Below are 23247 nucleotides of genomic sequence, written 5' to 3'. Positions count from 1 at the left end.
GAGCAAAAAGACTATTTTTCCCTTGGTCGTTCCTTTACTTCCTCTTCTATATAGTAAAGTAATATTAAAGTATAAGAGTAGCAAAATGGTACATCGGTGAATTTGTATATAACCTGGGGCTCGTTGTGAATAACCTGCTCCGTTTGGGGCTCTTCTCGGTGCCCCAAATTGTGGCAGCATTAGCATACTAAATAATAGCGAGGAAGATGGTGTCTCGTTTTTCTTTGTTTTCCAGGCCAAAAGATCAGCAAAAAGAAATGTCTCCATAACTGGGAGAAGCTGGTACCACTACAGAAAGCACCATAAACTGTTGGTACTCTTTCCAGGCCAAAAGATCAGCCAGAAACTGTTGTACGTACTGCATAAATGGCACAAGCAGTATAGAGTATAGACCGTTTCACGACAAGGAAAGCACCATAAAAAAGCTTAATTGATATACTAAAACCTTAAGAGATTGCATCGCTGAACCACTCTTCAAGACACATCATACAATCCTAATATATATACTTAGCACTAAGTTATTTCAGTAGGTATTTCATATATATTTCATACGTAAAATATATATATTTTACGTTCATTTTGTCCAGTTGCTGCTTCGACAGAAGAGAAATTTAACCCTCAAAAGAAAACCATTAGATGGAGAAATAGTCTATACATAACAGATTTTTCATTATTTTATTAAAAAGGCACCAGATTAATATGAATTAATGTGGCATACCATCTACATACCTAGAAGCAGCTTTGCACAATCATGAACAGCTGCTAAAACAGTCTTGAAGAAAAATATATGCTTGGAAGCATTCTATTTAGATAATCTAAACCAATATACTTTGGCCAACATAACTATCACCAAGCGAGTCGAGTCTAAAATATGCTAAAGCAATAATTAGCTTGTGGGATGAAAAACCAGTAAAATAACATGAAAAACCTAAAGGTACAAAGATAAATACCTACGGATGAATACTATGTTCCACAACCCTTTGGCTTGTGTAGAGCATCAAAAGGTCGAAATCCATCGCCGCCCTTCCTTGACTTAGTTGGAAGAATCTCCTTCCATTTTTTTTTTGCCTTCATAACACTTTCGTCCTGGGTGGGTCAGCAATGTGCGCATCTACTGTAATGAACTCATCTTCACCCGGAGATGAGACTACCGAAGAAAAACCGTCAATCTAAACAAATAAAATAACATCATCATCTATATTAGTTGGTGGATATTAATATACACAAAAAGTTAGCAGAATAAGCATTGTACATTAAACCCGTGTGTTAAAGGGACCTCCAATCGATGCCCGCAGGATATCACCCTGACTTCTAAAACCATGCATGCCCGCAAAGACAGTAGGACATGAAATTTAAAGCTAATACTGAAATTAAACAAAAGTTAATTGAAACGACTTGACATTATTTATTAAGACAATATAAAATGAACTAATAATTAAAATAATAAAGAATAATTATACCTCTGTGTCGATAGGAGGTCCGGCCCATGTGGGAGGATATTACCCTGGCCTATTTGCTTGGCTTGGCAAGTGGAGGCAGGAAGAGACGAACTATCAAGCTAATAAAAAAAATTAAGCAGAAGTTCACTCAAAAGTATAAAGAATATTAATAAAATAAATACAAAGTAAAGTTTAAACTATAAGTTTAAACTATAAAATTAAGTGTCACGACCCAAACCAAGGCCCTGACCGTGACAGACATCCCAAACCATGAAGGCCCGAGAGCCCTTCAAACATATAATCATATACACCATTCATATATAAATAGGAAATGCAAAAATAAAATCTGCTATGGAAATATGGTCATAATCTAAATTTAGTTTAACAATGAGGAGAAAAATCCAATATCAACTAAACACCGTCTGAAAACCGTTTACAAAATCTCTACTATATGATCAAATAACAACTGTCTGAAAACTGGGACAAAGCCCCAGTAGACCAAAACTATAATAAATAATAATTGTCTGAAAGAAACTAGGCTTTCTGAAATATAGAAGGCTCACCAACTGGTACTCTTCACTCCTGTCTGATGAAATCTACTGCTTATCAAGACCCGTAGATTGTGCCTCAGAACTTGGAGGGAGGGGGGTCAATATAGATGTACTGGTATGCAGAGCAATTCAAAATAAAGCTTTTATATAAATAAAATAGTTGAGAGCTAGTCATAAACATCATGAAAGATATAAATTCAAAACACACGGGCATTTCTGATAATCATAAAACCTTTTTGTCAATGCAGTTTTTCTGACCTTTGTATTACTTCTGAGTCAGGTGGCACTCCCCTACAAGTCTGATATTCCGCGGGCTATATGGAATCCGCCATTGACTCAGTGGGGAAGCCCCCAACCCGAGTGTGCCGGAAGGGTTGGAGTGTCTGAGTCTGATACGCCACAGGGCACTAGGCGAGCATATAATAATATACCCAGATAGGCAAATCACGGTTTTAAGCAATGAGTTGTCTGAACTTGTGCCGTCTTCGGGGAACCGCCTAAGCTTTCTTTATACCCAATTTTATCATGTTCTGAATCATGCATTATTCTAGTTTCAGCATCTGAAAAATCTGATTTCAAACGTGCATTCTATTATGTTCTGAATTACTATGACATTATCTGAATTGGTGTCGTCACACCAAGACTTGCAAGTCCTATTTCTGAGCCATAAAACATCATGCATGATTCTTTCACTAAAACTCAGTTCAAACCACTCAAACATGCAATTAATATAAGAGATTTCATGTTTCGAAAACATAAGTCAAAACTATGCAAAAATTCTCATCCTTTCCATGAACAAATGGTGGTTATGTAATCTTTACAAACCATGCAACTCTTTTCATTATATGAATATTTTCAACATTTATCAACATAAACTACCCTCTCTTTTGAAATCAACATCATAATCCAAATATAACAATACTTAAGGCATTTCATATAATGCTTTTCAAGATGCATTCAAAACAACCCATAACATATGATAAATAAAGAAAAATCATAACAAGAGAGGAATTTTTCATAAGTCATGCTCTCAATTCAATCATCAACCTTAAAACACATGCTTACATATATATATATATATATATATATATAACTTCAAATCACTTTGGGGGGAAGGCCTAAAGGCCAAAACAATATCATCAATGCTTCTAAAAAATGAATTTATTCATAAATTCGAAACCCTTTTCTTAAAAAACATGATTTCTATGTCCATGAGATTTTAGAAAAAACCTCACATACCTTAAATTAGAAGCTTTTGAATGAAGTCTAGCTTTTGGGATGCTATACATACGATTGATGGGTGCATCTTGTATCCCTCGCAATGGGGATCCCGAATCTTGAATTATTTTTGAATTTCTACGGTTGAATTTTAAGGAATCTTGATTTTTGTTTTGGGACTAAAGGGTGCTGTTCTTGAGAATTTTGAAAATAATGACCATATTTTAGTCAATTGGGATTAAAATCCCGTGTTTAAGATATTAAAGGGGTGGGTGAAACGACTAAAATCTCCTAAGGAAACAAACAAGGTCGTAGCTGTCTCTCAGTTGACAGGCTGATAGGCTGAAGTAAATTGGGCATAACTTCTTACTCAGATGTTGAATTTAGATAAAATAAAATGCATTATAAAGAAGACTCAAAGTTATTTCATTTGATATATAGCAGCTCTTCCATTCCATTATATAGAAAAAGTTATGATCATTGGAAGTTGACCCTGAAATTGGGGTTTGAAATGTGCCCAAAATGCGGGAGCATTTCAAACCAGTGAGTTATGCCACTGAAATGCACCCAAGATGAACCCAGAATATGCCTAAGACGTACTATTGACTTGTCCCATCGTATATCAACAAAAAAAATCAAGAAACGGAGGTTGGAAAAGTCAAAAATAAAATCTCCGAAGTTTGGAACTCAAAATGATTCTAAGTCCCATTTTACACTTGGAAAAAAATTTCTACTCTTTTCAATTCTATGAGCATACTACTAGGAGATAACACTTAGAGGATTCTTGCGAGGTTTTACAACAATGATTTGATTTCTAGTTTGAAAATGCAGGGTGTTACATTATCTTCCCCTTGGGATCATTCGTCCCCAAATGATGGGTAGGAATGTGGAAGTCTTAAGGGTATGGAATAATGCAGACATAATGTATCCTCTATGAAAGGATATATCTGATCTGAAACATTTAAACTATCATAAAACTAAATTCTGAGCTGACTTGACTTTACTTGCTTCAAGAAGCTGATTCATGCTGAGAGTTTAGGATATCCTTGGAGTGTTCATGATCCAATCATACACATTGAATTGAGAAGTGATAACTTATGCAAGTACGAATCATGAGGCAACAAGACTTAGATCGTACCAGGGTATTATACTGCCTGAGCTAAAATACTTGGAAGTATTTGAGATTATGCTCTGAACTCTTATGAACTGAGTCATGACTAAATAGCTGAATCTGAAACATGATGCTTGGATTGAACTGAATTTGCAATTTACATGGATAGAATAGATTATCTCTTGGGATGGTCATACGCCTGAGATTTCGGATAGTAGGACTGGTGAAAAGTTGGAAAACCACCGTAACTTGTCTGCCTAACTATTAGACTGAATTACTGGATATACATACTGAATTATACTAGGCCCTTACACTTAACTGGAGTATCTCTTCAACACTCTTTCTAAAGAAGTTCTAGTAGCATTCAGGAGCAAAGAATCTTGGGCATGAGTTACACAATACACCCAACTAAGGAATCACAACAGTGACACTACTCTATAGAATGAAATATAGGCATATAACTCATAAACTAGGATAGAATTACCAGGCCTTAGGCAATGCAACTTCTTACTTTCAAGCTTAGCGCACTCCTCGAATAGTCCCTTAACTATATTATTCCCTTTAAATACCATACTCATTTGATTCAACTTAGAATTCTTATATGGGCATTGATAAATCTTTCTACTAATGCCTAAAGTAACATAAGTCCTCTTACCATGATCAAGCCTAACTTCAAATCACAAAATACTACACGCCACACCACAATACTAATCTAAACCATATGATTCAATCTTCTCTCTCTCTCTCTCTCTCTCTCTCTCTCTCTCTCTCTATATATATATATATATATATATATATATATATATATATTTTAGAGCTCACACCCAAGCATATCGTGCCTTACCACTTCAATAACTAACTCTGATCTCTTAGTATGGATTCACTAGCGCATATTGCATTCCTCCACTTAAATCTCAATATGTCATTCAAGCCTATCTTTATAACTATATATGAACTCTAAGGTAAACACCCATAAGGACATACTTCAGATATTCTCTAATCCACTATCAATATAACTTCCACGGGCTATCCCAAGAACATACACACACAAATTTCCACTAACCATCACATATATCAAAGACTTGGCCCCAGATCTTACTTCACACTTATGGACTTATCTAAAACAAGCATACTATGATCTTCCATTAACAAAAAACATTTACTCATCACCACTATCATCACATAAGGAGGAGTCACTAAAAGGTTAGAACATAAAAACTTGAATCATGGGAGGAATAGCAAATCAACATAAGGGATTCATCAAAGTGATCTGAATCGGGGCATACATGACTATAAGCTGAATCTTGTCAATCATAAAAAGTATAGCATGAATTATGGGAACTGAGCACGCTATAAAGCGTGAGTACATAAGTCATGAGCTGCATGACCTCAGTTTGACGTTCATAACATATGGAATGTGATTTCGACTACTAAATAAACTGGAACTCCTTATTTTAGAACTGTAAAAGCACGTGATTCTCTATCATATACATGAAAATGAACTATGATCATGGTACTGAAACGTAAGGCATGAGTAGGTATTGGGATCACTGAAAAATACTGAGATAAGAATGGGTTGAGTCTTACCCTCACTTTCTGATGTTCTATATCATACTGACATTACTACTAGAATCTGAGAGCCTGACTTGGTTACTTGTTCTATCATCTCCCCCTTAGCTTTAAGTCATCATCTTAAGTTCTAGAGATACCTTACTAGACTCTAAACTGAACTACACTTACTGGACTCTGGGGTCTGGAATATGACAATACACGTAATTAATAGAACTTAACCCGAATGGTTACACCTAGAAGGGGAAAACCCACTGCTTATCCTACCTTCTGAGACACACTCTACCTTTCTATAGCCCCAATAGTCAATCACATAATACTTGAAAACTTACTAACTTCGAATCCTCATGAGTATTCCCATAGTCGAAGTACATACCCTATAGCGCTTCAACTCTTATTTCTGTCGGTTTAACCTTTAAAAATTCAAACTTAGATTATAACGCTTAATCATGGATATCTTCAAGCCTTTGATGAATCATACTACTAGTATTTCTCCACCTAGCAACTCAACGGTACTACTTTATCCACTAGCCATACGCAATATGTAGTAGTCTTAGAAAATGCCGCAACTCTATATCACCTTGGGCATACTTCTACCTCATACATACAACATCATACTTTGTTACTAATCAAATAAACTTAATCTATTGCATACACCATTCAAGCCTATTAGATCACTTCCATATAACTAGTATCATTAACCAAGAAATCATCACATCCACCTTTATGGACATCAACTATTCAAACTTAATGTCTAGTGCTAAGCATGATTTACAACCCTACCTGACACACAATTCTCACAAAACATTCATCATTAATCTTAAGCCACCATTCTTACATCCACATCCTACATTAAATTCAAGTTAATAGTCTAGCATCAATCATCTACCACCAATGAAGAAGGCAACATAATATACTAGTCCATCAAATTGGGACATTCTATCCAAATACCTCAAAAATCTACTACATACCTTCTCACAAGTAGTACTAGTTTACAACTACCAACGAAAAGAAGGTCAAGGGGGGTAAAGTCACATAATAGACATGGTCAACCTTAATCTTATGTTATAACCCCATACAATTTTATCTACTTATACGGCTTTCTCATATCACACTTACTTACCCAATAGTACATTTAGACTACCTTCAAATTACACAAACAACCATGAGTCTATAATTATAACTTACTAGTTCATCCAGCCATTTTCATACTTCAAGCAGACAACAATTCACCTTAACTAATAACTCATTCTTTACCTTCTACTAAACTAACTCACAAGGACGTATCACTTCATTACCAACTCAATATCATGCAAAAATATTCGACTATACATATATTCAACCGACACAAGAACAACAAGTTGCTAGTGAATCGAAATAGGCCTCACACAGCTTCACTAGACTTTGTTTTTTTTTTCAAAAACACTATGATAACAAGATTACATATTACAAGAGATAGAAAATTGATACATAATATTCAATGATCTAAGGATGCACATCTTACTCTGTATAAATAAAGATCTGAGTCAAACACTTTCCCCACAGACTACCATACAATCCACACATGGTATTAGCTACCACATTAGTGTATCACTATAAAGTGGTAAATCATCCTCAAACATCGGTTATTCAACTAAAATATTAATTTAAACAAAAGTCACCCTCATTCTGACTTCTAACTCTGTGACTTCATATCACCAAACTCTTAATTAAATCTCACTACCAATAGGTCATGACACCGACACTTTAACTAATACTACTAATCGGGTGTAAATACAACTCCAATATTCTACTACACATTATTCCCCCTGAAGCATGACATCTGCAACATAAATTTTTGAAAAGAGACGGAATACTCTTAATACCACAGGTTGAAAAGCACGATTTCATCAGAATCAAAGTTCACACAAAAATCAATACACTCTGAAGCACTAACGGACTCTTTTTAAGTCCTTGCAAAATTTTAAAATCTTATATGGATCAATCTGAAAGGACCATATAATTTATACTCTAAACTTCTGCCCTTGAATCACCCCAATAATGAGACATATCTGGGCACATCAAAGTAAGGAAAGAATTGAGATAACTTTACTTTCATATGGGCGACACCATAGCATGAATTAGAGTATGAAAGAGGAACATTTTGGCTCAATAACACAAACTAAAACATAAAGAAAAGAAAATATGAAACACCTAGTAGCCTCCTGCTTATAAGTGTAGCGCGCAACACACCCATAAACAAAACTCTACCCTACGCGATTTTGCAGACACCCTGGGACTATGAACTGTGCTCTGATACCAAGTTTGTCACGACCCAAACTAGGGCCCTGGCTGTGAAGGACATCCTAAACCATGAAGGCCCGAGAGCCCCTCTAACTTGTAATCATATACACCATTCATATATGAAATATGGTCATAATCTAAATTTAGTTTAACAATAAGGAATAAAATCCAATATCAACTAAACACCGTCTGAAAATCATCTGTAAAATCTCTACTACATGATCAAATAACAACTGTCTGAAAATTGGGACAAGACCACCAGTAGACCAAAACTATAATAAATAATAACTATCTAAAAGAAACTATGCCTTCTGAAAATATAAAAGGCTCACCAACTGGTATTCTTCACTCTAGTCTGATGAAATATACTGTTTATCAGGACCCCTAGATGGTGTATCAGAACTTGGAGGGAGGGGGGTCAATATAGATGTACTGGTATGCAGAGCAATCCAAAATAAAGCTTTTATATAAATAAAATAGTTGAGAGATAGTCATAAACATCATGAAAAACATAAATTCAAAACACACGGGCATTTTTGATAATCATAAAACCTTTTTGTCAATGCAGTTTTTTTTGACCTTTGTATTACTTCTGAGTCAGGTGGCACTCCCCTACAAGTCTGATATTCCGCGGGCTATATGGAATCCGCCATTGACTCAGTGGGGAAGCCCCCAACCCGAGTGTGCCGGAAGGGTTGGAGTGTCTGAGTCTGATACGCCACAGGGCACTAGGCGAGCATATAATAATATACCCAGATAGGCAAATCACGGTTTTAAGCAATGAGTTGTCTGAACTTGTGCCGTCTTCGGAGAAACGCCTAAGCTTTCTTTATGCCTAATTTTATCATGTTCTGAATCATGCATTATTCTAGTTTCAACATCTGAAAAATCTGATTTCAAAAGTGCATTCTATTATGTTCTGAATTACTATGGCATTATCTGAATTGATGTCGTCACACCAAGACTTGAAAGTCCTATTTCTGAGCCATAAAATATCATGCATGATTCTTTCACTAAAACTCAGTTCAAACCACTCAAACATGCAATTAGTATAAGAGATTTCATGTTTCGAAAACATAAGTCAAAACTATGCAAAAATTCTCATCCTTTCCATGAACAAATGGTGGTTATGTAATCTTTACAAACCATGCAACTCTTTTCATTATATGAATATTTTCAACATTTATCAACATAAACTACCCTCTCTTTTGAAATCAAAATCATAATCCAAATATAACAATACTTAAGGCATTCCATATAATGCTTTTCAAGATGCATTCAAAACAACCCATAACATATGATAAGTAAAGAAAAATCATAATAAGAGAGGGATTTTTCATGAGTCATGCTCTCAATTCAATCATCAACCTTAAAACACATGCTTACATATATATATATAAAACTTCAAATCACTTTGGGGGGAAGGCCTAAAGGTCAAAACAATATCATCAATGCTTCTAAAAAATGAATTTATTTATAAATTCGAAACCCTTTTCTTAAAAAACATGATTTCTATGTCCATGAGATTTTAGGAAAAATCCCACATACCTTAAATTAGAAGCTTTTGAATGAACTTTAGCTTTTAGGATGCTATACGTATGATTGATGGGTGCATCTTGTAGTTCTCGCAATGGGTATCTCGAATCTTAAATTATTTTCGAATTTCTACGATTGAATTTTGAGGAAACTTCATTTTTATTTTGGGACTAAAAGGTGTTTTTCTTGAGAATTTTGAAGATAATGACCATATTTTGGTCAATTGGGATTAAAATCTTGTGCTTAAGATGTTAAAGGGATGGGTGAAAGGACTAAAATATTCCTAAGGAAACAAACAAGGTCGCAGCTGTCCCTCAATTGGCAGGCTGATAGGCTGAAGTAAATTGGGTATAACTTCTTACTCAAATGTTGGATTTGGATTAAACTAATTTCATTAGAAAGAAGACTTAAAGTTCTTTCATTTGATATATAGCAGCTATCCCAGTTCATTATATACAAGAAGTTATGGTTGTTGAAAGTTGACCATGAAATTGGGGCCTGAAATGCGCCCGAAATGCGGGAGCATTTCAAACCAGTGAGTTATGCCACTGAAATGCACCCAAGATGCGCCCGGATTGTGCCCAAGATGTATTATTAACTTGCCCCATCGTATATCAACAAAAAAATGAAGAAGCGGAGGTTGGGAAGGTCAAAAATAAAATCCCCAAAGCTTGAAAACTCTAAATGATTCAAAGTCCCTTTTTACACTTAGAAAAAAAATTCTACTCTTTTCAATTCTATGAGCATACTACTAGGAGCTAACACGTAGAGGATTCTTGCGGGGTGTTACAACGATGATTCGATTTTTAGTTCAAAATATGGGGTGTTACATTATGTTTAGATGTGTCTCAACGTGAACATCACTCGATGCCGGCCTAGCATAACCCAACAACGTCTCCAAGCTACCACCAGACGTCGACACATCAAACATCTCGTTGGCATGACTAAAAAAATAATTACTTGTATCCCCACAAGTAGTATGTTGCATGAATGTTTCTCAATATTTTGTGTAGATGGGCCCTATAACAAGACATACTCCATTATGGCATGATAATAATACATAACTATTTGATTAAAAACAAATATTGTATTACTTACCGGCATATCCGACATATAACCATCGCCTATAGCTGATCCATAGCTCAGACAAACTGCCTCCATATCTCGCCTAGGTTTAGCGGATGCTGGACGAGATGGTAGTTCCATAGGTATCATGCTATAGAGTCCGACCATGTCTAGAATAACCTCAGATGGAATGGTAGGAGTAGACGGTGATGGCTCATCAAACAAAGCATGTACAACAACATTTTGGGGTCGTCCTGTGGGACGACCACGTCCTCGCCCTCTACCACGGCCTTCACCACGCCCCCGAGCATTTACATTATAATACATTGGCTCTGCCTCACAAAATGGACCATCTGGCGGCATCGCATCGTGAGCCTCCTTTTGTGTTTGCTTTACAATACTCTTTATTTTATGTCCACATAAAGCACGTGCAGGATCCATTTTCCATTCTAACGAAACCTTCAACATCTTGCGAAGTCCCCTAGTCAATGCAGCACCAGTAGCACCTGAATGAACAAATCCTGCTGCGTGATATTCCTGTACGTTAAGGTAGGGATAATAAGATTATAAAGTTATAGTATATTACTATCTCATACATTGAACAAAAATAAATAAACTCCAACAACATATAAATATGTTTTGTTACAGGAAAATTATAAAATTATAAGTACCTTTAATGTAGGGTTGCCTATCAACAACCGTCCGTGATTAAAAAATCACTGTACATAATCTCTTAGTACAGCACCATGGATCGGCACAACCGTACAACCATATCAAGAGTTCCAAAGAAATTTATACCTATGTAATAGATCAATCAACGACTGATCCACCCTACTACGCAGATCAATGTTAAAGTACATGGGATTCCACTCCGAGGACTGAGGTATGTGCCGAGGCTGACCAAATTATCGCATCACCTGATCAGGCACATGGTACTCACCTATATCTAAGAAAAACATAGACACTCATGCAGTCCATACACGCTTATCAATCTGGGAACACAGGGACAGTGTATGCAATATTGCATCGTACGGTGTCCACAAAAACTATGTAATAGAAAGACAATTAAATGGATTAATAAGAGCAATAATAAGATTTAACTACAACCTCAAAAAATAATTACTTAAGTATATCCTTCTTATGTATCATGCAACCAAAAAATTTAACGATTATAAAAGATACAACGTTAAAAGATTTTGAAGAATACAATAATTCATTTTTATACTTGAAATTTATAATAAAAGTAATATAAATACCAATAATTAACAATTAAAAATATACTTATATAAATTAACTAGTCTTGGTAGCGTACAAACATCACTATCACTTATATCATAAGTTTCAGTTTATTACTTATTTTATGGTGCTACTTGAGTGAGTCATAACAACTAATTAAATAGATAAGATAATTATACTAAAGACCTTTTAGTACATTAATCCACTAACATCTCACATTTACTATGAGTTGGTAAGACATACCTGCTCCTCTATCATGTGATCTATCTGATCTCTAATCGGGATGAGAGTGTGATGTGACTCGGTGTTTCTTTCAACACTCCTTGTCCATCTCCTACCATATGGCAGGGCTACGTCATCATCCTTTGGCTCATATAGTCCTGGTAGTAGAGGCAACATCCTCTCCCAACACCATACCTCAAAGTGACAACAAAATTAGTTAACAAATTATACAAATATTATATTAAAACACTGTTATAATATAAGCCATTTAATTACCTGGATGAGTTGAAGAAATCCCTATAGGACTTTTGTATTTCTATATGACGCGCCACATAGTGACCTGTATAAGTAGGTCAATACTGCACTGCCCCAACTATAGGTACTAACGTCACTAATGGGGTTTAGGAATGCCAGAAAATGTTGTCTAATATCGCAGCCCGATGAGTTTGGGAATAAGGTACCCCCAAGTATGACAAGCATGTACAATCGGACAATCTTCTCAACCCTTTCAACTGGAGTATCATCTCCAATTGGTTCAGTCTCCAACTCATCTTTAATAAAATCAGTTAAGAACTTCAGAGTCACAAAACTCCTGCCCTTAATGGGCCCAACATATCCTGTGAGTGCCTCTAGTATAGCACCCCACTGTCAATCCCTCTCGAAAATATTCGATAGATAAATTGGGTGGCCATCAACGCACAAATCGAACATAACCGTACATCCTTAAGAGTGATCGTCGCCTCACCGAAAGGTAGGTGAAAACAATGTCTCTCCGACCTCCATCTCTCAACCATGATCGTAAGAAGATGCTGGTCGTACTGTATTCTATCAACTCTTACTACATTATATAAACCCGCACTATCTAAATATTCTACTACATGCTGATGTGGCGGATGCGAGGTAAATAAAGACCAAGCCATATCGACCCTGAAAGGCCTGACACACAAGTACAATGGTATCCGTTTATTCCAGAGCCAATTCAATCGATAATCAATCTGCATTCTGAGTAGTGTACGATCAACGGGATCGGAATGCATGACACGCTCCATTTAAGTGATAATCTGTACCCATAATTAAATTCAAAGATTATTATATGTACATACCAAAAGCTAACATCATCAATAGTTGTTAAAAAATAAACATCATTTTTTTTGTTTTCTAAATAAGTTTACATAATCTAGTTATATTTACCTATTTTAACACTTAAATCTTGTCCGTTTTTGACTTGAAAACTGTCATAAAAAATTAATGATAAGTATTACATTTCTTAAACATGAAGATCAAATATAGTGTTATTGTTATCTATATTTTTGTAGAAGTAAAATGGAATATATAAACTTGATTTGTATGAGAAAAGAAAAATCTCCTTTTCAACGAACAAACCATTATGTTAAGTTTTTCATTAGCTTGTAAGTTTTGTAGTCTACAGCTTGGATGTTCTGTTGAACTTTTACATTCTCATTTTAACTTGAAGAAAAAAAAATTGCCAGCTAACTGTATGGTTTGAGGTCACATTGCATGCTAATTAGTAGCTGTTTCTATTTTTGCTTGCGATGCTTTTGTATACTCAACAGAAATTGTTAAAGATTTTCTTGCACTATTTCAGTTGATCTTGGTTTTCATTCATCAGACAGTGAACTCTTAATAAACTTCGACAGTGAATTCTTAATAATTACCAACTTCCTTTTCTATGTCTATGTGGACTCCATGCTATCAATTATCACGTGTCAATCAAAACTACAAAATACAAACAGTTTCACTTTTTTCTGACAAAGACAGCATGGGCCCAAGTTTTCAAAAATATTAAAACAATATGGGTTCAACCGTAACTTTTTCAGTTCATTGATTCTAATGGGTCCAAAAAAAAAATTCTTATAACAAAATAAAAAATAAAATATGGATGCATGCTTCAACATCACTACAAGTTTAAATAAAACTTAAAGTGAGATTATAAAAACATACCTAACTTGATGTTGCAAAATTTAGATTATCAAATCGGATCTGAAGAGCAACTGACAGAAATAACAAGAACACCATGTCGCCGAAGGGTGGGGAGTGGGGGATGGAAATTCTTTAAATGAAGTTTATTAGTGGAGCTTAGTATGGATCCAAAAAATGGACATTAGCTACCTTAATTTTTTACTAACAACTTAAACTTGAAAAGGAAGAAAACAAAGTCTTAATAAAAAACAAAAACAAAAAAAACCCAAAAAAGGACAGGGACCGGGGCGGTTGGGTGGGTTAGGGGTGGGGTGGGTTAAATTTAAAAGTGAGAAAAGTAAAGGTAATGTGATGTGGTTATTTAAAATAGATCCTTTTGGCTATACACAAAGGACAATTGTTTGGGGCTCAAAGTGTCGAGAAGTGGACAGCTGCAAATTTATCTGGATGGGATTTGCAAAATTTGCTGATGGGTATGATTTCTTGGTCCCTTCTGTGTATGTGCTTTTGTTAAGTGAAGTGGTACTTCACATCACATGTATCTAGATCTGCTCATAGATCTTGAGAGTATTTTGTTAAGTTTATTTTCAAGTATCTATTTGATTATGAAATTAATTTGATCTGAATATTTTCAAGTTTGTTGGAATTTTCAGTCACAAAATTTTGATTATTTTTTCACGTTGATGTCAAACACTAGATCAAAATTTAAAATTTCAAGTTTCAAGTTTCAACTTCAAAATTTATAATCAATCGGGAGCTACAATATAGCTATGTGCATATTTAAATTATTATAATGCTTACATAATTTAAGTTTCTTAAGAATAATACTTCCTTCATTTCTTTTTAACCGCTTCACTTTATACAAATTTTGATTAACATTTTAAGGTTATTTCTTAATTAAACTGAAAAAGGAAAATTATAATATATAGTACTTTTTATGTAATTTTTTAAATATATAAATTTTAGTTTTAAAAAATTAAATTAATATAATTTAATTTTATTTTTGAAATTTAATTAAATTAATTTACGAAAAACGTAGGAACAATTTAAATGAAATGAAGGGAGTAGCAAGAGAGCAGGATCTAAAAGTTAAGCAGACTCATAAAAACTCCTTTGAGTGAAAAGTGGTACTTCACAACGCATGTACTTAGATTTGGTCATGGATCTTGGAAGTAGTTTCTGAAATTAATCTTCAAGTATCTATTTAATCATGAAATTTATATTCAAATACTTTCAAGTTTAGTGACACTTTTGACTCAAAAAACTTTAATTTTCTTTTTCCAAATAAAATGTCAAAATAACTTCAAAAACTTAAATTTTAAAGTTTTAACTTTCAATTTCAGATTCTACGAACAAACGGGAGGTATAATACTTTATAACTTCCATGTGCATATTATAATTATATAATGCTTTAATGATTTTTAATAAAGTAGCTAAAAGAGTGTTATAAACCAAATGGGAGAGCTAACCCAAAAGACTAGCCTAATAGGAGGGAAAAAGAGTGTTATAAACCAAACGGGAGAATCCAACCCAAAATACTATGAAAAAAGAGTGTTACAAACTAAATGTGAGAGCCCAATCAAATGGCCTATAAACCCTTTAGTGTTTCTCTATTTTTTCAATGTCAGGCCACCACTTCGAGTCGAGGCTCCACATGTGGATTGATCCTCGTTGGTCACGGCTGGCATCCCTCTTGGGTCTAGGCCACCACTTCGAGACACGACCCAACTCATGGGACTCTTAATGAAAATATCAATGTTATAAATCAAACGGGAGAGCCTAACCCAAAAAACTAGCCTAATAGGTGAGAGAACTCATTTGACCTATAAGCCCCTTAGCATTTCTCTATTTTTTCAATGTGGAATAATTGGTTCATAACATAGAGCAGGACCTAAAAGTTAAGTTCTGTTCATTTTTTTTTTTTTCTCTTTCGTTTTAGTTATTGTTTTTGTTATAATGTTTATTCTTTTGTTAATGCAGGCATAAATCCACATTTATGAGGAATATTATAAAACAAGTCCTACAAGAGGTCAACAAGACACCTCTAGACGTTTCTTGGTACCCAGTTTGTCAAAGATTCTGGGTTATTGCCAAATAAATGTGTTGATGAAGTTCACATGGTTGGCATTGGTGGAATAGGAACCGATTATATTGCTGCTAGTTGCTTTCTTTCAAATGTTAGATTAGAAGCTGGAGCATTTAATGATCTAATTAAGCTTTTTAATTGTTCTTGATGACGTGGATCATATAAGACAGTTAAAATCCTTAACAATAGAAAGAAGTTGGTTTAACTCGGGTAGTTAATTATCATTATAACCAGAGATAAACATTTGATATGTGAGCTTAGAGCAAAGACCAGTTGGTTGCTAGATATTCTTAGGATGAGAAGAAATGTGAGATTTCAAGGAAAGAAGAGCTAATATTGGGAGAAGGAGCCAGCGAAGTATAGTGATTGCAACAACAAAGAGACATTGAGCTAAATGTACGAGGCAAGTTATCGTTTTTCTTCTTGAGCTAAATGTACGAGGCAAAGGAATTTTCTTAGATATTGATCAATTTTTATTACTTTCTCCTCTAAAAGACTTAACCAAGCAGGGATGGGGCAGCTTTGAAGCATCTGTTTGCTCATGATGCCAATGCTGTCTTCATTACAATAACAACTTCTATCCATTTTGGAACTGTTCCCCTTACGTTTCTTTCTTTCTTCTATTCTTGTTTATTCCTTTGAGATTTTTTTTCAAAACAATAAAGACGTCAAAAATTTTTAAAATCTCTACATTTCATATTTAAATTATACTCATTGGTACTCTTGCAACTAGGTCCGTTGTGATATAGAAGATATCAATGATACAATTGAGAGTGAAATAGAAAAGGGAAAAAGAAGTTGAACAAACCCGGCTTAACTGGCCATTCCTACAAGAAATGCTAAGCTAGCTATAAATTATGTCATATAAAGACGTCTGCAGCAAGTTGCATTTGTTATACTAACCCAAATCACAAGACTTTTGGTGTATAAAATGATGCTAATGCTTTTTAAATAAATCATGCAGTAATTATCCAATTCGCGTCGAGAGAGAATCTATACCCCAAAATTATTACTATAGGTAATTAAGTTAGAAAAACATGGTAAAAAAGAAAGAGAAAAATGGGCCAAGATCATATACCAATTAAAAAAAGGAAAGGAGAAAAGGACAGGAATGGTCATTTGGCCTAAACAAATTCCACCGAATGACCTAAGGAGTTTTATTTCCATATATTAGTCATATTAGCCATTGTTGATTAGCGAGTAAATACATAATTATCCTCTGATGTTGGCCGCGATTTTCAAAAAGACACCTAAACTTTGAATTCGACTTGTTATCTCACGATTCTTACTTAATTCGTTTCAAATACACCATTTTTCGCTGAATCTCAGTCACAACAAAGAGAGTAAACACACGCACCAATCAAGTGCTGCCATGTGTTAAATATATTTAATTTCATATTTTTTTTAATAAATCTATCCTTTTTATTTAATTTATCACCCACCCTACCCCTCTTCCCTCACCCCACCCCATCCTGCACCCCTCCCCCTCAAATGGTGTATTTGGATCGGAATAAAGAAGAATCGTGGGGAAATAGAGCGAAGTTAAAGTTTAGATGTCTTTTAAAAATTTCGGACAATATTAGGGGTAAATATGTATTTACTCTTGATTAGCTGACCTTGTTCTCTATTTGGTTTTTGTTTTCTCGCTTATACTTTTTTACCTTTTCATTGTTTTTCGTTTTTATAAAAAAAAAATTGCTCTTCTATTTTTTGGGCAATTAATTACAATTTTACGATATTTCTTATTTTTCTGTCAATGTTTCATACTTCGAAAAGAAAAAAGTTAATAAATTGTAATTCTGCACGTCTATTTTTTTGATCAATTAAATACAAATATAGTATATATTTATTTGTTATTTAAAAATAATATATTTTATACAAATACCTTATACATCAATAATACAATTTCTATACACATCTTCTACATATACATACTATATATAATAATGATACAATTTCTATACATGTTGTATACAAAAATATGTATTCTATACAACAATTATATAGTTCTACACACATTTTATACAATCTTTAACTGCAATAATTATTTAGACATGTTTTATACAACAATTATACAATTTTTGTATGCATACATATTTTATACAACAATGATACTACTTTTATACACTCCATATAAATGTATATTATACAACTATTCTATAGTTTCTAGACACATTCTATATAGTATATATACCATATTGATACATTCCCTATACCATATTGATATAATCCTTATACCATGTTGATACAATCCCTGTACCATATTAATATACTCCTTATACTATACTGATACAACTTATATACCATATTGATACAGTTCCGACTGACAATTTTTGAAATTAATTTGAGCCAATTGGTAACTCTATGTCCAATAGCTCAAACATGGACCATTTATTTTTAGATTGCTGAAGCGAAACCAAAAAAAAATTGTTCACATAGCATTATCACATTTTTATTTTATTTTTGATAGCAATATATTGTTTTTAATTTCTGAATTTACCTTTTTAAAGAGAAATAGAAGAGGAAGGTAAATTTCTTAACGTGGTCAATAAATTTAACTCGTATAATTCATGATTATAGATTTTGGGTTGAAAGTTTAAGAATTACGTGTTAAAGTGATAAAGAAATCTTTTAAATTCTTATGAACGGAGCAAGAATATTAAACGACTTTCAGCTTAATCAAAGAATAATATATGGGTAGTGAGGTTATATTGATTTATGATCAAGAAAAAATCAATTATAAGATTGTTTTAATGTGTTGAAACACAAATATAATATAAGTTGACAATTGAGAGCCAAAAACGAAATTCTTATTGTGGGGTAGTTTAAAGTAGTTATGTTTTAGCCTAAACAAAAAAATTAATACGAGTTTGATATGATGTGATTATAGATTCGATCGAAGGAAGTCATACCAATTGTTCGAGGTGACAAATTTGGTATTCCGATAAGTGTACTGTGAGTAGTAACCTTACCATAATTTGTATTTCTTAACTTGCATATTTTATACATGATTTTGATGAAACAAGAGGTACTGAACGCTTTGAAATTGCAAGTCGGGCAAGTTTTTTACTTGATAGGATATTAAAATGGTTATTTGAGATATGATAATGTTATTGTGAAGGTATTTTATTTATTTGAGACATAAGTATCTTGACATGTGTTTTATTTAAGTTTATATGTAATATGATTTGATATGAACTTAAATGCTATGTACTATTTTGAAAATGCTTTCACATGAGTAACTATTGTTTACAAAAAAAGTATAAATGAGAGTAGACCTTGATTTGAATTCTGTAGCTAACGACGAGTTTGTTAGACATAGTGTACCTTGTATTTATAGATTATTGTTACAACCCTCCCTAGTGGGAAGATAGGTAGAACTAGCATACTATTATTGATCTTCCTCGAGTAGGGACCTACTGATATGATATTTGACTCCTTTACAAGGGGTACATTGTTATTGGTTATTCTTGAAGTAGAATGATGCACTGATTACATGATTCATATTTGGAAACCTTCCAAAAGGTAAAACTTGATATGATAGTATTTGTTGGTTATTTTTAAATTGTTAAATTGATTTCTTATGTGATGGTTATCGTTTCTGGAAGAGCATTATTTCATGACACTTTTTGGTTATCATGCTTCCCTGATTTATGACTTTTCCCCATTAAAATGGTTGTGGTTAAAGTGTTATTAATCATTGAGCTAGCGTCTCACTCCTTGTTATTATTTTACAGAGAACGCAGGTGACGGTGAGAATTTTGTTAGCTAGATCATTTAAGTTGGCATATTCTTGGTGAGCCTCGTACTTATTCTCATGGCTAGTAATTTATTTATTTGTTATGTTCTTTTCCTTGAAAGTTCTTAGAGTCACTCCATAGTCATTTCTTTAGAGTTTGAGTATTCTATTATTTTTATGAACTCGTGGAGTATTTGACTTCTTGTCTTAGCTGAAGATGAATTTCATACTGTTGTTCGTGGTGAATGGGTTGTTGATGATATTGGTAGATGTTTTGGTGGTGATGGTGTGTTGTGTTGTTGATTTTAGACGGGGAAATTTTCTTGATAGACTCCAAAACAGGTGAAATTCTGTTCTATTTTCTGTAGAACACTGACGAGGCTTGCTTTGAAGTTCTAACCCTCTTAGTGTCGGTCATGATCCTGTTTTGGATCGTGAAAAAATTGGTATCAGAGTCAGGTTATTTTATGACTATTGGAGCACACGGTAGTAGTAGAATCTCAATTATGGTTATATTGCCGGTCATTTCTATAATTGTGATTCTAGGAGAGCGTGATAGGATGTATCTTAATATTCTTTCTCAATTTTCCTTGCATGTGTGACGTTTAGGACTTATTAGATGAATCTAACCATATTTGTTTGTTAATCAGATGGTTCACAGTCAAGCAACTAATGGTAGAAGAAATGACGAAACTCACAGAAAGGGCCGAGTTAGGGGTCGTGGTGATATCGCAGGGAATTACACTACCATTTCGAGAATTTTAAGAGAACCCACTCCTGGAAGGAATGTTAGTCCACCTTTACAATCGCATGAGGGTAGTACTGCTCAAACACTTTCTTTCATGAAAAAGTCATTGACGGCTTAGTGACCGATTGGATAGACAAGAATGGGTTGGTCAACATAATTCTGCACAGGCATAACCACATTTACAGTCACCTGAACAGACTTACAAGTTTGGAAACAAAAAGGTATCCTTGTAGGAGTTTTGAAGTTGAAATCACCAAAATTCACAAGTTCAGATAGTCCGTTGATCCTCAAAGCTTTGGATGGTACATTCAAGGCACTACGTGTGCTAGGATGTTTTAGTGAGAGGGCTGTGGAGCTTGCATTGTACAAATTGGAGGACATGACTAACACTTGGTATGATACTTTATTGCTAGGAAGGCCTATTGGAGCGGCACCACTGATATGGGATGTGTTCACTAAGTTCTTCATGAATAACTTTCTTTCTGACTATCAGAAGCAGAAATAGGCAGATCAGTTTGAGAAATTAGTCCAGACTCCAGATATGTACGTGTCGACTTATAATACCAAATTCTGCAAGCTGGCTAGATATGCTTCGTACTTGGTGTCCATAGAAGCAGTTCGAGTCCAAAAGTTTGTTAATGGGCTGGTTGCTCATCTATAATGCAATTACCCCACAGATGAAAGTCTTGACCTATTATGAGATAGTGTATCTTGTTAGAAAAATTGAGGACAAGGGTCTTGCTGAGCGGGCAGCTTATGATGTTCGTAAGAAGGCCAAGATGGGAAGATCTTTCTGTGGTGACTTTAGTGCAAATCGCAGAGAGGAAAATCGGGGAAAATAGCAGGGCCAAATTCTTTTTCACAGTTTGCATACAAGCCACCTTCTAGACAGGGTACTCAGGGGTCTTCAACATCTCATGGATGTCGTAGTTCTAGGCAGATGCATGTCACTACTCCATCTTTCCAGATTTGCGGCAAATCACATGTGGGCTAGTGCCTTGTTTTAACTGGAGAGTACTTTTGATGTGGTCAATTGGGTCATCGCATCAGGGATTGTCCTCAGCTTTTGAGAAATGTTAGTCAAGATTTTGGTCAGTTAGATGCACCGATTCAGGTTACTTGTAATATTGCAGGTACTGGAAATAGAGGTCGAGCTAATGGAGATTGGGTTGCTAGAATTTCGTCAACAATGCTCTTAGTCTTTGACATTTCAAGTAGACAGAAACAAACTCTTGATCTGTTCATCATTGAAAATTCTCTTAGCTATAGGAATGGTGCAAACTGGGTGCGGTTCTTTGATGAAGCTATGTCAATACACAAGGAACGATTTTTTTGGGGACAAAGAATAGACAAGTGGAAAACTACACTTAGAGTAGCTGCAAATTTATCTGGATGAGATTTGCAAAATGTTTCTAACGGTATGATTTCTTGGTCCTTTCTACTTTGTGAAGCAAACTCATTAAAACTACTCTGAAATAATATTTTATAGCTTCAATGCGCATTTTTAACTAGTTATAATACTTAAATTACATCTCAATGGACCTAAAAGGTGAAGTATTGGCTCTTATTGTTGAGATTTTTGTTTTAATTATTTATTATTATTGTTATTATATTGTTTTCGCGAAAGGTTGCTAACAGTATGATTTCCTGGTCCTTTATGCTTTGTGAAGCTAATTCATTAAAACTACTTTGAATGAATATTTTCTATAGCTTCAATGTGCATTTTAAAATAATTATAGTGCTTAAATTCTATCTCAACAGACCTTAAAGTGAAACTGTTAGCTCTTATTGTTGAGATTTTTGCTTTGATTATTCATTATTATTGTTGTTATATTGTTTTCTTTTCTCACAATTTGTAGGCATGCGTCTGAATTTATGGAGAATCTTATAGAACAGGTCATGCAAGATGCCAACCAGACATCTCAAGATGTTGCTTGGAACCCCGTTGGGAGTAGATACTCTGTATCAAAGGTATAGAGTTAATATTGGAAAATGAATGTGTAGATGAAGTTCACATGGTTGGTCTACTTGGCAAAAGGAATCTACAATCGAATATTTCAATAATTTTGGTGTTTGTTAGTTGTTCCCTTTCAAATGTTGGATCAGAAGCTGAAACATTTAACGGCTTAAAGATGTCAAAGTTAAACAGTGTTATTGAAGGCATCAAATTAATCAAAGCAAGACTAGGGTCAAAGAAGGTTCTTATTATTCTTGATGACATTGACCACATAAGACAATAAGAATCCCTAACAAAAAAAGTTGGTAATAATCGTTGCAACTTGCATGAGACTATGCAACTATTTATTTGTCATGCTTCTAAGGTGTCGTTTGATTTGAAAACAAGTTATACTATCCATAAGTTATATTGAAATTAGTTATATTGAGATTATTTTTTATTGAGTGTTTAGTTTGTTGTATTCAAAGTAATATACATGGTATAATTTCTATGAATAAATTGATTGATTACCAAAATATCCTTCATCTTATTTAACTTATATATATA

At 34.2% G+C, this 23247-nt stretch overlaps 2 long non-coding RNA genes across 2 annotated transcripts; one reads left to right on the top strand and one right to left on the bottom strand.

Annotated features, from left to right (window-relative positions):
• Positions 1–956: 956 nt before the first annotated feature.
• LOC124899669 lies at positions 957–1559 on the bottom strand. The gene is made up of 3 exons (XR_007056959.1): positions 1461–1559; positions 1253–1364; positions 957–1169 (listed from the first exon to the last, which is right to left on the bottom strand). It is a non-coding gene; the product is annotated as an uncharacterized LOC124899669 (long non-coding RNA).
• Positions 1560–19992: 18433 nt separating this feature from the next.
• On the top strand, positions 19993–22967 carry LOC124899668. Its single transcript, XR_007056958.1, has 3 exons — positions 19993–20053; positions 20647–22162; positions 22604–22967. It is a non-coding gene; the product is annotated as an uncharacterized LOC124899668 (long non-coding RNA).
• Positions 22968–23247: the final 280 nt, after the last annotated feature.

The sequence above is a fragment of the Capsicum annuum genome, chromosome 6 (assembly GCF_002878395.1).
Source record: "Capsicum annuum cultivar UCD-10X-F1 chromosome 6, UCD10Xv1.1, whole genome shotgun sequence".
Taxonomy (NCBI): Eukaryota; Viridiplantae; Streptophyta; class Magnoliopsida; order Solanales; family Solanaceae; genus Capsicum; species Capsicum annuum.
This window is presented reverse-complemented; position numbering and strand designations above follow the sequence as displayed.